Genomic DNA, 16,113 nt, shown 5'->3' with positions numbered 1-16,113 from the left:
ACAAGTTTGCTACAGTGAAGGTGATGGAGGCCAGAGCAAATGCTATCAGCACACTGCCCCCCCCCCACAAAAAACCCCATTATTGCACAGCAGGGAAAGCCTTTCCAGCTGCAGAAGTCACGGGAAGGCAGCTCTTGAGCAAACTGTCACAGATTTCAGACCCCTTGGAGAGTGCCTACCCATCTCTTAGCATCCTCAAGCATAATTGGTGGTCTCCAGACACTTTCCCACACATTGGCACCACGTGCTGAATGGGTCTAGACTCAGAGCAAGAGGCCTCTGAGAGAACTGGTGTAGAGGATACATTCCACCAGCAGTTGCTTTGAATGAAAGGTTCAGTGTCCTGGAGATCTGTCTCCCTGCTGTCCCATCCAGGGTTTGGGAAGAGAGAGGAACTTCAGGCCCAAATCCCTCCCTGGCCACGTTCCACACTCAGAGCTTTTTTGAATGGCTGGAATGTCTCCTTGAACTCTGACATTGCCTATTGCCTAGATGGAGTATAGAGCTCTGTGTGTGTGCATGTGCATGTGTGTGTAGAAACTAGCCTACCACACAAAAGTGAATTTTACTTTTGTTGCTCTGCTCACTTTTGCCTCTGGCTCTGACTATCGCTGCCATGTGGCCAGTGGGAGGTCCCCAGAAGGCAATATGCCCCTTAGACTGAAAAACTTTTCCCATCCCTAGCCTATGGGCTATGCCATACTTTCTCAGTTGCTTAACTAACCATTAAGCAACATATTTGAGTAACTGAACACCTCCTAATATCCACACCCAGAATGCATAACCCAGGCCTCCCTGCCGCCTCCCAGTAAGCAGCAGCAGGGCCAGGGCCAGGAAGCTAGTGATGTGGCAGAAGATCTAGAAACAGGCATTGACTTTTAAAAAATATATATATATTTGGTCTACTGTAAAAGCTAGTAGTCTGGGTAGCAGTTGGCAGCACAGAACATTCAAGGTCAGCTCTGTAGGAGACAATAAGAACTGTGTCTGGAGGGGGGAGAAATTAAGAAGACTCCTCTCCCCCCCCCCTGCAACTCTGAGAAAGAGGAAAAGAAAATGTGTGACTAAACATCACAGGTGCTGCTTAAAGCCCTTGATCCACCAGAATCTACACTGCCTTTGAGGAGCAAGCTGAGAGATTCTCAGTGTCAGTCGCTTAGAAGCCAATAGCACAATGATGACTCAGTTCAGAGATCTAAGTTCTAGAACAGACAGATTTGTGAATGACTTGATTTTTTTTTTTAAGTGGGAAGTACTACTGTCAAGAGAAGAACATTATTTTCTGCAAAGTAGCTTCTTTGGGCTCTCTCGTCTACGTTACAGGGTTCAATATAAACAGGATAGATCCCTAAGGGTGTCACTCTAAAATCCCAGGAGGTCAGGTGGAATGCAACTGTGATAAACATACACCAAAGCTAGTTCCTTCCATTGTCAATGTACACATTGATTGTACTCACTCGCTGGATCATCACCTTGTCGTAGTGAGTGGGCTTGCACGTTCCTATGACCCTTGTGAGCGAAGCCGTCGGGAAGCTTGTACGCGCAGCAGGGTCACCCAAGGCGGTAAGGTCAAAGGGAAGGAGCTAGACAAAGAATGATCCAAGGAGTTCTCAACTGCAGAACAGGTGGATGATAACAAGTGGTATGTTACAACGGCTGTGAAGGCAGATGAAGGCTGCAGCAGATGGGATCTACCGGTTCGTCGTGACTACTTCATGCCATCGGAACAGAGCCCTGCTGCGAAGACTGCGTTGGTCAGCGTGCACTGATCTACACACATAAAACAAATTCACGCACAGGCGTCTTCCAAAAACCCAACCCAAACCCCAAAAGTCCCATGGCGATCGGCAAATGGTAACGGGGGCAGGATCATGAAATCTAGAAGCCCCTAGTCATGAACCAGCACAAGGGCCGTGGATACAGATTCAGTCGTTCTGACTCAAGGAACTTACGGACTCATTGTTAAAACTGTGTTTATGGAATACAATCTTACTCGGCTACTAGTGATCGCCGAAGAAGAAGAAGGAGGAAGAAGAAGAAGAAGAAGAAGAAGAAGAAGAAGAAGAAGAAGAAGAAGAAGAAGAAGATGACACATTGATTCTTGACTTGTAAAATGTTTGTCAAAAAGATGGAGAAAGGATGGAGGGAGGAACTGTTCCTTGCACAGTGTTTTTCGTTTTTCACTGGAGGAACGGAAGACAGCTTGTTTATCTGTATGAAAAAGAGATGTCTCTTGGGCAGGGCCAGATCTGCTCCTGGAGATCCCAGTGTCCGGAAAGGTGGGTAGGTTTTGTCCTACTTAATGGTGCCCATTTGTGCCTGGATCTTAATGGAAGTCATCAAGGATGAAGAGGCTCCTGTCTGCACAGCCCCAAACCCTCATTTGCCCAGTTTAACACAGAATTCTGTTTCTTGGCTATGCTTACTGTACAACAGATGCCTGGGAACCAATTCAGGCACACCATTTCAGATCTATAGCTGGCACGGGTGCCAAAAACTATTTTTATTTATTTAATTAATTAATTTCTATACCGCCCTATACCTGAAGGTTACTAAGCCTGCTTGGCTGCTTTTGATGGACCTTGGTGGTTCTAGGGAAGAAACAAAGTAGATCCCATAGGTTTGAAGTCTACCCTGCCTAGTCCTAGATCACCCTGCATTTTGTAGGGTTTGAAAGCAACGTGTGACTGCAGGGATGCTGCACCCCCTGCTGTGCAGATCTAAGCCTAAGAGGAGGACTTGGTCTTCCCAAAGTTGCCCAAGGGCAAAGGAATTTGTTGTTCCTTTTGATATAAAGGTATAAGGCAATTAAGAAAGAACTAATGAAGGAATGAGCACACTAAACATAAATCGCTCTGAAATGAAACCAGGAACTTCTCCCACCAGAAGGGAAGAAGAAACTCAGGGAAGTTGAAACTTTCAATATGCAGAATGCAAGAAACATTGCCTCAGGGTCAAAACATCTCTTAGTTGACCTAGAAAATGAGGGATTAAAGCATGCACACAAGAAATAAAAGCAAGCCTTACTTCAGCATAGACAGCACCAGTGGCTGAGTCATCCAAGCAGCAGGCTACCTGCTAGGCATCGAAGTGCATCCTTCTTGTTTAATCCGGATGTAGTAGCCACCAAATATGTTGTGTTTGATTTGCAGAGGGAGGAGCATGGGTTTCTATTCAATCCATCCAACAATGTAGAAACATAACAGAAGGCCCATCACTGTCAGGAGTGGAAAGCACCAGGAAGTCAAATTAAGTTGCTCATCCCTTCTCCAGTTGACGAGGAAACGAGCCAACTAATTAAAGATGTAAGGCCTAGATGACATTTTCCTTTTTTATTTTTTCAACATATCTGGGAAGTCAGAGGAAGGAAAATGCAATTGTTAAAAAGACAAAGGGCTCTTCTAATATAGCCTGTTTCTCCACAAGTGCAATTCTAAGATGACTCCCATGGTGAAAACTTGCATTGTTTTAAGGCCAAGACAAAACTATGCATTGTGAGTTTTGAGCATTTTTGGCAGTGTCAAAGAATGCTTCTCTTTTTTTGAGGACTTGGCCCATTTATTGGGGAGTAGACTTGACCTTCTAGTCTCTTTAAAACTTAAAATGAAAAGGTAAAGGGACCCCTGACCACAAGGTCTAGTCGTAGCCGACTCTGGGGTTGCAGCGCTCATCTCGCTTTATTGGCCGAGGGAGCCAGCATACAGCTTCCGGGTCATGTGGCCAGCATGACTAAGCCACTTCTGGCGAACCAGAGCAGTGCACGGAAACACCGTTTACCTTCCCACCAGAGTGGTACCTATTTATCTACTTGCAGTTTGACATGCTTTCGAACAGCTAGGTTGGCAGGAGCAGGGACTGAGCAACGGGAGCTCACCCCGTCGCAGGGATTCGAACTGCCAGCCTTCTGATCGGCAAGTCCTAGGCTCTGTGGTTTAACCCACAACACCAGCCACGTCCCCTTTAAAACTTACCACCACTCTGTTCACCAGTCCTTCTGAGCAACCAGGTCAATTTTGAGTAGAGAATCTGACAAAGAGAATCTAGATGTGTTCTGTCTGTCAGGAGATTCCTTCATTAACACATTCCCAGCCTCCCCTCCATTGGTTATTCCAGGCAGCTTGTCACATGGAGGCAAATACCATGAATGGAGTGCCTCTTTTCCTTGGCCACTGAAGTATACTGTGTGCTGCAATCTATGTTGGATGTCCCTACCTGTGTGAATGCTGAGACTCTCCAATAGACCATCCATTGAAGGAGGTTGGATTAAATGACCCTCAGGGCCCATTCCATTAAGTGATTCTATGATTCTAGGAAGCTGCCTTATACCTCAGGTCTATGTAGCTTAGGATTGCGTACCCTCCAACATTTCTCCAATGAAAACAGGGACATCCTAAGGAAAAGTGAGACATTCTAGGATCAAATCAGAAACTGGGATGGCTTCTGTAAATCAGGGATGGCCCTGGAAAATAGAGACACTTGGAGGGTCTGGGATTGTACCCTGCAGACATTCCCAATCCACCAGAAGTTGCCAGGGACTGAAGTTATGACCCTTCCCCAATAGTCTTCCATAAGTTACCTAGTTCTTTCATGTGTATTTTCTTAAATTACCATCCTGCTTTCCCTCCTTGTCTCATAGTTCACATTCTTAATAAAACCTCTCCTGCGCAGACTTCATGGAACTTCACTAGCTAACTCCAACTGAAGACACCTAGCACAGGACTTGGCTAAGGATTTCTAGATCTTTGCTTGTGCAATTGGCACAGAGGCCTAAACTGAATCAGGATGTTGGCGGAGGCAAAACAAACATCGACCTTGATTCAGGAAGACCGGAGGAAAGAGGAAGGGTTGCAGAAAGGAGCACGGGGGCCTTCGGTTGCAACCCAAGGTCAAACTTAAAACATCTTTGGCATTTTCTGTAATTTAGCCCTAAACTTCCCATCTCTCTGTGACAAAGGCAAACAGGCAATTTAAGTCTTTTTCATGGAAATTTTCCTCCTTGCTGATTTTGCTAAATTTGACCTGAAATTGTAAGGTGAAGACTAGTCAATGCAGCCCTAAATTTGTAGTTCCGTGTAGTAGCTGTGAACAAAAAGATTAGATTCCTGCAAGTTCCAAAGCTCTCACTTAAGGGAGCAAAACAAGAATGGCCATCCTGTTGAATGCTGAGATGTGGGATCTCCCAGTGGGTCAGTGGGATGCAGCTTGAAATGTCATTAGGATTGGGGAAACATAATTTCCAGTTCGCATTAGCACTTGGCACATGTTTTGTGTGATATGTGAGGGGAGAGCACACACACTTTGCAGAAGCTGTTCTGCTATCTGTTTGGACAACCTTCATTTGGAACTGCTGTCCTGAGCCTCTTAGTCATTCATTCATTTGCTCACTGTCTCGCTCATTCGTTCATTCATTACCTCCACCTGCAGACACCTAATAAATAATAAGTATTTCAGGAGTGGCTTCTACTGTCAAGGCCGGTGGCCCCCGTGTCATGTAAAATGAGGCGCTTGCCTCATTCAAAGGGAACTGCTTGAATGCAAAAAACAAGGGGGAAAGAGCAGAGAAGGCGGTTGGGGGAGTTTGAGGGTTGCTGCATGGAGGTCTTTTTAGCTTAAGAATAAGCTCAGCTTGTCCCTGATAAGGCAGATAAGCAAAAATTGGTTTTAGGAAGCTCCAGTGAGAATTGCAAAAAATAAAAATAAACCCTCAAGAATGACTTCATTGTTAGGAGAGATGCTGTGCCAGGACACGTCTGCTTAGCATTCCTCTTGTGCTCAGTGTTGAGCAGATTCAGGCACAATCGCTTAATGCACCAAACCAGAGCATGAGGAGAGGCTGGGAGGGAGACTCTCAGTCAATTCTGCTGCTCGGTGCAGCATCCCCCTCAGGGAACACTGATTTACAGCACTCTCCCTTAATAAAGAAAAATTGATGGGTTTCCACTGCCTCTACAAAGGAGTTACTGGATTTTGACTCCACGATCTTAGAGCAAGCAGGGAGGTATAGAAAGAATAATCAGACTGAAATGTGACAGCAAAGGCAGGGGTTAGGAGTACAGTCCTGGCAAGAAAGAGAAAAAAATCAGGAGGCATCTCTCTCTTGCTCTCTTTGGCAAGTAACCTTATTTTGAATATTCTGGTAGTCTGGCTTCTCCTTCAGGGTTAACACCAGAGTTCCTATGCATTTCTTGCACTAATATTTACATGGTTTTTAGACACTATGCGCTGGGAAAGTCTCCTGCACATGTCTCACTGAGAAGAATTGTACAGGAGTATATTCTAAGACCTAGCATTTCAATCTTAGGCTGGAAACATGCAATGCATTTTATACAGGTTTGACTTCTTATAAGGTATACATTTCCCCCCTTTTGTCCCACTATCACCACTGGACAAATGAAACAGTAGAAAAAATGCTAAACCGTGTTAGCAAAGGCAAAAGTGTTGTGGGTGTGCAAGCAATTATCTCTCTTTCAAACTGCACTCAAAGCTCTCAAGTAGCTTTCCATTCATTTTTAAGCTGAAAATGAGATTTTTTCCCCTCCAACCTAGCCCAAACCTTTAGGTGAACACAGAGCGTATCTCCTGATGAACCATCAACTCTGCCTTAGAGACCATCTACAGTAGGGTGAATATGGAAAAGGGAATTTCAGCAGATGTAGCTTTTCAACATTCTACCTCTGCGGCGCAAATAAATATTTTCACAGCGCTCTAGCGGCTGCGGTGGCTCATTTACCAGAAGTAACGTATTTGGCATTAACTCTGGAAGTGCACGCTCAATTCTCCTAGGAGGCTTAGTTCAGTCAGAATCAAGTATACACTCCCATAGCTGACGCTAAATGCATTGTTTTTGGTAAATGAGCCACCATAGCCGCTAGAGGGCCATGAAAATTTGTGTCTCAGGCTTTTTTGACTCACCTACACATGCACTATCTGAAACCAGAGGGGCACATTGGTTGCCAGATGTGAAATATATTGGCGTTATTTTCAGCTTCCCTACTCAACTAAACTATTCCCATAACCTCCCTCCCTTCAAAACACACAGTCACTTCAGGGGTGATGTTTTCATATTTTTAAAGCACGGAAAAAATCCATTTGTACAAGTTGGGCTGGTAAAGCCCAGAAAACAGTTTGTTCTACCTTGATTGCTTGGTTTAATGATTACAAATTCATTTCTCTTTCAAATGTTATTGAATTCAGACCACTGCCCCCAACAGATAAATGGATGAAACATTGTTAACTTTCCTTTCTCATAAATTAGAAAGCATTAGAAACAGAAGTGATCAGGCTTCCAGGGGAGAAATGAAAAATGAAGATTATATGGAATCATAGAATTGTAGAGTTGACAGGGACCACAAGGGTCATCTAGTCAAAACCCTGGCAATACAGGAATCTTCTGTCCAACATAAGTCTTGACACCACCCCCCAGATTAAGAGTCTCATGCTCTACCGACTGAGCTATCCCAGCACTCAAGGTATTGAAATGCTCTTCTGTCTGAATGTTTCTTACTGGTAGATCATGGGGTGTATGTGGTAGATCGCGGTAGACTTCCTAAAGAAAGCTCAAAAACTTTGGTAGATCACTGCCAGTTTTTTTATAGTGGAAGTAGAGCTCAGTCTTTTGAAAGTTGGACATGCCTGGACTAGATGATCCAACTCTACAATACTTTTTGAGTAAACAATAAAAGAATCTGCTTGTGAGTGGCCCAGCACTTTTGAGCACTCCCAAAATTTGCTGTTCTTCCCCATAATCTGGCACAAAACTGTAAAGACATGTGTTTTCAGCAACATAAAATACAGAGTTGCCGGATTGTGTGGGCTTGACTTTTAAAACAGACAAAGAAGAGAGAGAGAGAGAGAGAGAGAGAGAGAGAGAGAGAGAGAGAGAATTTAGATTATAATAGGATCTTTACTGTACTTTTTCTTCTCCACTCTGGGATTGAACTAATCATCTTGAAAAGTTCAAATGCATTTTAACAGCCTCAGGATGCTTTCACAATTGATCCTATAGAATTAAACAGTAAACTTCATGCTTGCCCGAAAGAAGATGGCACTCTGATAGTTCGCTTGAACAAAGGGCTCTGCTTTCCTTGCCACATTCAATGAGGCTGAGAGGCAAGGACCATTTATTTTAGTGTGCAAAAGCCTCCGTGCTTTCTCTAGTCAGGCTCCTCCAGCAGCAAGAGAAAAGAGGGATATTTGTCCCTAGGAGACACTGACTCAGAGAGGAATCGGAGGGCAGGGGCAGCTCCATCCCCTGCACCCTGAAGTGACAGATTCACCTTGTTTAACCCGTGTATATAACTGCAGGCAAGGCTAGGGCAGAGGTGGTTTTAGGGTAGTGTGGCTGGTGCAGTTACCCTAGGTGAAACACCACAGAACATCCAAAAACAATGGGGTACAGAATTTTAGCATTGCACAATGAGTGGTTGAAATTTGAGAGCCTAAAGTCCACCACTGGCTAGGGTGAGGTTGTTACTAGTACCTGACAGTTTAAGGGGATTCCTTGCAGAAAGGAGATAAAAAGAGTCTGTGTAAATGTTTACTCAACCAGGTTGAGGAGCTTCTCCAAGTTTGCGTAGTTTCTTTGTTCCCAAGTCTGGGAAAATCTTCATTTAGCTGTGGACTAAATCTGAATATGATCTGAAACATATGTTTCCCAGTGCTACCTATAACTTCAGAGAACAAATGCAGTCAAATGAATAAGCCATGGTTTGACATTATGTATAAGGACTCATCTACACTTTTGCTTGACCCATGTTTTGATTGTATTGTGTACTGATTAATTCCCCCAGGGCTGGGAGGCTTTTCTCATTGTTCTGTAGCTGTGCCTTGTGAAAATCCAATCTTACCCACTGAATCGGATCTTATCCGAGTGCAGAAACTCCAAAGAGAGATTTTGCTTAACCAAGCCTCAAATAAGGGGGTAAAATCAGATTTTCACAAGGCACAGGCATGAACAATGAGAAGAACCCTCAAACCTAGAGGAGTTAAATTGGTACGCAGCATGGTCAAGAGAAACTGTGGAGCTTTTGATAATTTTAAGCAAGAGGAATGGACCTCGTCAGGTTTTGATGGGAGCCACACATATCAGGAGATTTCTGAGTATCTAGCCATGGAGCAAAAAATATCTGAAACTGTAGTGCGACCTCAGATCTGAGCTACACTACTGAAAACTACAGGCATTCCATGAACTATCTGCAAGAGCCATAGTCTATGGGAATACCTCATGGCCTGTGTTATGAATAATTATGACAGGATGGCTGCGATGAAAAATATAGCATAAAGCCTATCCAAAGCTTATATGTCACCTGTGCATGATGACATGCACTCTTCTAAGTTCCTTAATTTTGGAAGATAATATAGCTCAGATTGCAGTACAATTTATTCTAGTCTGTTCTTACCCTATCACAGAACATTAAATTGTGTACACAGCACTGTACTTTCAGAACATGCTGGCCCAGCTGAAGTAGAATTAGCAACGGTAGAAATATCACCGTGGCATTTGAACAAATCTTCATCTTTGTGTCTATAAACAATGAGTTTCCATCATTACCATGTGAGCTGTCCTCTCCCCCCCCCCCCCCTCAGCTTGGACTACAAAACTACTTTTTTTTCAAGAATTGTCTTCAGTGTGTACTCTTTGTAACACCCATCTACTGCAATGCACACATTCCGTACTTGTTAGCAACTCAGTTACTTGGCAAGTATGCTGTACTGTAAGCTGGCACCATCAATCACCTGCCTTCTGACCCCTCACAAGCTTGCATGGGCTGCTGTTTGGCATATTATACACCTGGGAGGTTCACTCTGTCTCTTCTCTCTTTATGTATTTGCTGGCCAGTCCTTTTCCCCTCTGTCCTCTTCTAGCCATTTTGAAAGCTGAAATCAGTCAGTAAAATGTGGTTTAGTTATGCTAGATATTTATGTCAGAGGGAGTAAAGTAATTGCATACCTTCAACAGAACAATAGCTTTAATTTCACACTAAATGAGACACACTTAAACATTTGAAGATTTAGGTGCTTATCACATCATTACTTGCAAAGACACCAAATGTTCATTTCAGGCTTACTGCCTTCACTTTAAAGACCCTGTGAAGTTTCCCTCTGGACATAGAAGGTATCCAGTCAGAGGACTATGAAGTGTTTTTCAACCATAGTGAAAGTCTGTTTTTGGCTCAGTGCTTGTGGCCATCCCTTTCTAAACTCCTTATTCCCCCTCTGCCACCCACCTATACTTCTAAGAAAGAAGGGGTTCCCAGACATTATGTGACCCTGAATGGTGAAAAAAGTATGTGTGGGTCTTGAGCGGTACACATGTTAGCACGTTTTTCAGAACCTGGACAGTAAATGAATGTGCATGAGGTTTGTGAAGTCTGCCACTATGCCCTCACACACATCCACACACACTGAAAAGAGCAAGTGAGCAGCTACTTTTGCAAAGAACTGACTCTCTGGGCTCACCAAAGATAACCAGGAACAAATGGGAGCTCATCTTTCCCCAGAATGTGAATCAGCTCTGAAGAGAGGCCATCTGAAAAGCAAGACCTTTGACAAGGGGCAGGTCTAGAGTTTGCCTGTGGAGTTTCAGAATCCAGTTCCAAAATGCCTGCAGTCAAAGAAAATTACATTCTGTGCATGCTTCTGCCTCTTAAGTGGAGGTCAAGCTGCCCAGGGCCCATTCCCATGTTCCACATACTTAGCATTAAAATAAGAAGGCTGAACATTTGAGCTCTAGGGTAACATGATGTGCTCCTCGTTACAACCTCTCTTTGGGGCCATGGGCTCACTCAGCTTTTTATGTGATTTGCTGCATTCCTCACGCCATTCCGTGGAACTGTCTATATGGGTAATTTATTCTCCCCCTGCAGTGCTCAGTTTACAGGCAGCAGCTGGTTCTCAGCAAAGGTTGCTCTGCTTTAATAATATTTTTTTAAACAAAGCATAAAAGCAACATTCTGCCAAATTTGGCCAAGGTCGAAGGAGTTCCTCTGCAAGAAGGCAGGACAAGTAGCTTTGATTCATTTTGCATCAGGGTCTGTTTCTCTCTGTTTCTCTCACTTGCTTAACTAATCTAGACTAGATGACCCTTTCGACCCCTTCCAACTATACATTTCAATGATCTCTGCTACATGCTGCAGGTGAGGGTTTGGTTACTGAAATTTCTTCATATGGAAAGTACTTTCTGGCCCCCAAAATGCTGCCATTTCTTCCCAGAATGTCCCAGAACAATTCTACAGCTGCCATATTCCCCCAGAACAAAGCCATGTACTGGGGCCTTGTGGAAAATGTCAGCTGGTGTAATTTTGGCCTGTTGAGATGCTCCCCACCCCCCAGAGGGTACAGTTTACTCAGTCCTAATTTCGAGTGAGGTCTTGTTCTCAGTGGGGTGGCAAAACTGTGATTCCCGGGAACTCTGTCATGTAATGTTTTTGTAGGCCTAGATTAGCCCTCAGAGAGGTTCCAGTACACCCACTTTCAGTATTCTGCTTTTCCCTTCTCCTGGTGTTCTATTTTCTTGAGTATCTGGAAGAATAATGGAAAGGCATTTGTCACAAGAAAACATCCTGTTTGTTTACTGCTTATCAAGCAATACTGAAACAGTAACCCATTAATGACTTGCCTTCATTTTTATATCTCAGGAAGATGCACACATTTTCCAGCCCGCCAATAAATCAACTTCAGGGCTTTCCCCCCTTCTAGCACTATTTATATAATATTAACATTTTACATTTTATACATGTTAGCATTTTTAATGCCCCAAATCCCCACATGCTCCATAAAAGCCATTCAACTGTTACTAAAAATGCAATACCTCCTCTTGCGGGTCCATCAGCAGCAAAAGAGTGTTTTTAGCAACATTATGCTTTGGATTTGAAAAGCGGTCGATGGCAATCCACTAGGAAACGCTAATGCAAGAGACGAGCAACTGTTGCCCAACCCCCACCTCCATTACCAGCCTAGAGAGAGAGGTGGACCACAGGGGCCACCCTAGAAGTTGCAGTGCAATTACATATACTTCTCCTCAGAAGTAAGTAACATTCAATTCAGTGGGGCTTTTTCCCAGAGAGAGGACTGCAGCCTCAATATCAGAGGTAAAATTCACGAAACATTGCAGCTAGGGCTGCTAGGTCCTTGAGCTTGACTCAGATTTCAGTGTTTCAGCTGCCTTCTTGGGATCTTTGGGCCAGAATCAAGGGAAGTGGGCTACTTTCCACTTGGCTTGACAGATGTTTGTCATTTAGGCTGCCTCTTGACGCCCCTCACCCACCCAGTTGTCTATCAGGATCTACCTACAACTCACTTGGTTTTGAGGCAATTCCTCCCTTTACTCACTTCTTCAGCTTCATTGGTGCTTGCTGTGAATTGCTTACAGCAAATTCCAGTGAATTTTAAGTGTTAAACAAACAAAACTACAGGTCAGTTCTATGCTTGTTTGCTCGGAAGTGAGGCTCACTCGCTAGAAGTTATGTTTAGGAATGCAGAATTCAATTCAATTTTAACAGAGGTTTTTATTAGGCAGGGTTCAGATCATGACACACACACATATATTGAAAGAAAGCAGAATGGGTGTCACAGGAATAGCTCCCAGCAACCACACACACACAACACACACAACCAGTCACACATTCAGAGCACATTGGAAGAGGCTGTATGTGTGTATGGCTGCTTCACACAGGGGGGATCCTGTCCCAGTAGGATCGCCCTTTGCATGATAGAGCTTTATGTCCATGCATCAGTATACAGTACATGAATAGTCTCTTCACACATGGACTGGATATATGCTTGATGTTGGATCCAACCAATGTGGCCCAAGTACTTCCCTCACATATTCATGGGTGGGGGTTGTCTGAACCCTTCTTTCATGAGATGTCTTTATTTCTCAATTCCTAGTTTTGCCAGACAGGTGAGATTATACATCTTAACTAAACAAATAAGCAAGAAATCCAGGCTCAAACTACATATTACATGGAGTTCAATTCTTTCCTGAACAGCCTGTTTCTGTGTGTTGTGGTCCTAGGGTCAGACTCACCATGTGCCATGAGGTGGCGGAGTGGTGGTGGGAATTACCTTCAGCATGAACCCTAGTCCCCCCCCCCACTTGCCTCAAAGACCCACTGCATGAGGAACACATCTTGCCACTGCCTCCCCAGCCTAAAGATCTTGCATTGCCGTCCAAAGACTTTAGTCTGCAAGGCACAGCAAAGCTACCATCTCCCCTACTGCAGCCAAGGGTTGCTTAAACAGACAAGACTTCTCTAACTACCAAAGGATTCTCCCAGTAGATGTGGAGGTAGCCACTCAGGCTGAGCTGTAGCCCTATTTAAAGTCTTGGGGATTATCCACACTTACCTTTTGCCCTGTGCTTTCTAGCCTGAGACCCGCACTTTAAAGCTGTGTATGAGCACTCTTTTTCCCCTTATTTTTCTTTTTTTTACCCCCCAGAGCTTTCCTCATGAAAACCCACTCTTTAAAGCTGAAGCACAACAAACATCAATTCAGGTTTTCTGCGTATTGCTGTTTGCTCCAATTCAGCAGTAAAGAGCGGGTTTTCGTGGGGAAAGCTCCAGAACAAAAAGAAGAAGAGCACTCGGACCTGGAGCTTTGAAGTGTGGAATGTGCCTGGAAAGCAAGGAGGAAACTTGTGTAGATAAGCCCTTAGCCTAAGGCTATCTGCTGCTGGTGCAATAGTTGAGCCATCCAACAATGTGTCCCCAGCTTGAGCTGTACTTAGCGCTGTCCAAGGTGCTACCCAGAACCTGAACTCTTGCCTTGGGGCTGCTTCTGCTGGAATCCCCACCTGGCTGGCTTTGCCCACCACCTGGAACAGAACACAGAGAGAAATAAGAATGGGCAGGAAGAAACTGCTTAATTCTTTACACTCTGGTTATTTTTCATTTCAAAATCACCCTCACCAAGCTCCTTGGTTAACAATGGGTAACACGGGTTGGTGGGCGGAAGACGGACCCCATGTCTTTCTCCCATAAGATGAAAAAGCAAGTTCAGGGAAGGTGATTTTGAGCTGCAAATGGACCAGAGGGGAAATAATAAAAGAGTCTCTCCCCAACACATCCTTCTCTCTAAAACACTTCAGGTTTTTTAAAAAATAAAACCCCCCAAAAAAACAAAACCGTGGAGAAAAGAATCACAGAACTTCACATAACGTGTGGTTGGAGCCCTTGTGTTACTGAGTTTCAAGCCAGTAGGCACCTCTCCTTTCCCTATCCTCACTTTCTCTTCTTTTCCACTTCCACACAAGTGTTTGTGGAGGATAAGGCTACTCAATGGCTACTCATCATAATGGCGATGTCCTACCACCACTGTTGGAGGCAGCCATGCCTCTGAATACCAGATTCTGGGAATCACAAGCGGAGAGTGTCTGTTGCCCTCATGTTCTGCATGCAGGCTTCCCATTGGCACCTGGTTAACCACAGATATAACAAACCAGTGGCGTAGCGTGGGTTGTCAGCACCCGGGGCAAGGCAAGTAATTTGCGCCCCCTAACCCTGAGTGAGCCAGGTAGGGGCAGAGAGCTGCGAGTGCGAGCACGCCCCCCCAGATGTTGCGCCCGGTGCGGCCGGCCCCCCCTGCACCCCCCACGCTACGCCACTGTAACAAACTGCTGTACTAGATAGACCTTTGACCTGATCCAGCAGAGCTCTTCTAATGTTCCACCTTCCAGGTTTCCACCTACAACACAATCCTAAACCTATGTCTGGCTTGTGGGTTTCCTACCGGTTGACCACTGTGAGAACAGGCTGCTGCACTAGATGGGCCATTGGCTTGATCCAGCAGACTCTTCTTAGATTCTTATGTTTTCTCATAAGTAAGTCTCCCCGAGTCCTTGAATTCTTAAGTGCGTTAGGGATTCAGCCTCAGTATGTTAGTACTTTAATTATTCTGAATGGAAAGTTACATGCTGATAAGGCCTCTGGTGGTTTTCCTCCTTTAGACACTATCCTCAAGGTCAACAAATACCTTACGGAATAATTGCCTCTTTTTCTTTTCTTTTCTATCATCAGTTTCCAGGGTTTGATTTTTTTTTTTCTGACATGAATCCTCACATAATTTCTCCCAAACTTTTACTTATCTTCACTTTAGGATATGAATTAATAATTGGGTTTTTAAAAAAAAAAATATCTCCAAATATGAGCAGGATCTGCTTATGTAAGGTGCCTCTGAGAGCAGTTCAGTATCTTTCTGTTGCATCTGTGTATAATGATTTTGTGGTGAGCCTTCTGTGAAAGCAATGTTGAAAAGACGTTTAGGCTCCCATGAACATAACGCAGATGGGGATTAGCTGGCAGATAGATAGATAGGTAGTCCCAGCCCACCCCCTGCAAGTGGTTCATGGAGAAGAATCTGAAATCCTAGATAGTTCTCATTTCAAAATTATGTTTCATCTTCATTACACATTTTATTTATAGCAGGCTTACGTATGGTGAAAGGCAAAATATTTATTGGCCTATGAACTGGGATGAAGCCAAGAGAAACAGCCCCACTGAATAGAAAATGGTTGAGAGCCAGGTCGCACATACATGTTAGTTTTTCATTGACGGCAATATTATGTGGTGAATTGCTTGCACAAATGAGCACAGGTAGCTTAATGACCACATAGATGATTATTATTGCAATAATTATTTTTCAGCTAGTGGGCTATGACTAGTGGTGAGCTAATTTTCTCCAGGTTCTATTTTGGGGAGTGTCTTTTTTGGGAGGGGGGGTCCTTGATCCTACCCTTTTCATGGCTATTTGCACCCATTGTTTCCTCCTTTCTTCTGGTGTTTCAGCAGTCATTCCCCCCTCTTTTTCATGACTAATTGAATGGTTCCAGCTATTCCAGGACCACCTACTGGAAATGATTAAGGTCATCATAATTCTGTGTGGCCCTTTTGATTTAGTGATATGCTGATGTTACCAAGAGCAAATAAAATCCATTAGACTGAGGGAAATGTTTCCTGCACTGGACACACGGATGATTCAAATCAAGCAGGGACCATTCTAAATATCAAGCAGTTTCTCAGCCCTCACCGAAAGTGCTTCCCTTTTGATTCTGACAGAGTGCTTAGAGACATCCCCCTCTCCCCATTTCTAGATGTCAGTATTTAAAAACCACAA

At 44.1% G+C, this 16,113-nt stretch overlaps 1 protein-coding gene across 2 annotated transcripts in view; it reads left to right on the top strand.

Annotated features, from left to right (window-relative positions):
* Window positions 1-16,113, top strand: part of TNR (tenascin R) — a 368,751-nt gene that overhangs the window by 217,975 nt on the left and 134,663 nt on the right. The window lies entirely within an intron of this gene.

Source organism: Podarcis filfolensis, assembly GCF_964270895.1.
Source record: "Podarcis filfolensis genome assembly, chromosome: 6".
Taxonomy (NCBI): Eukaryota; Metazoa; Chordata; class Lepidosauria; order Squamata; family Lacertidae; genus Podarcis; species Podarcis filfolensis.
This window is presented reverse-complemented; position numbering and strand designations above follow the sequence as displayed.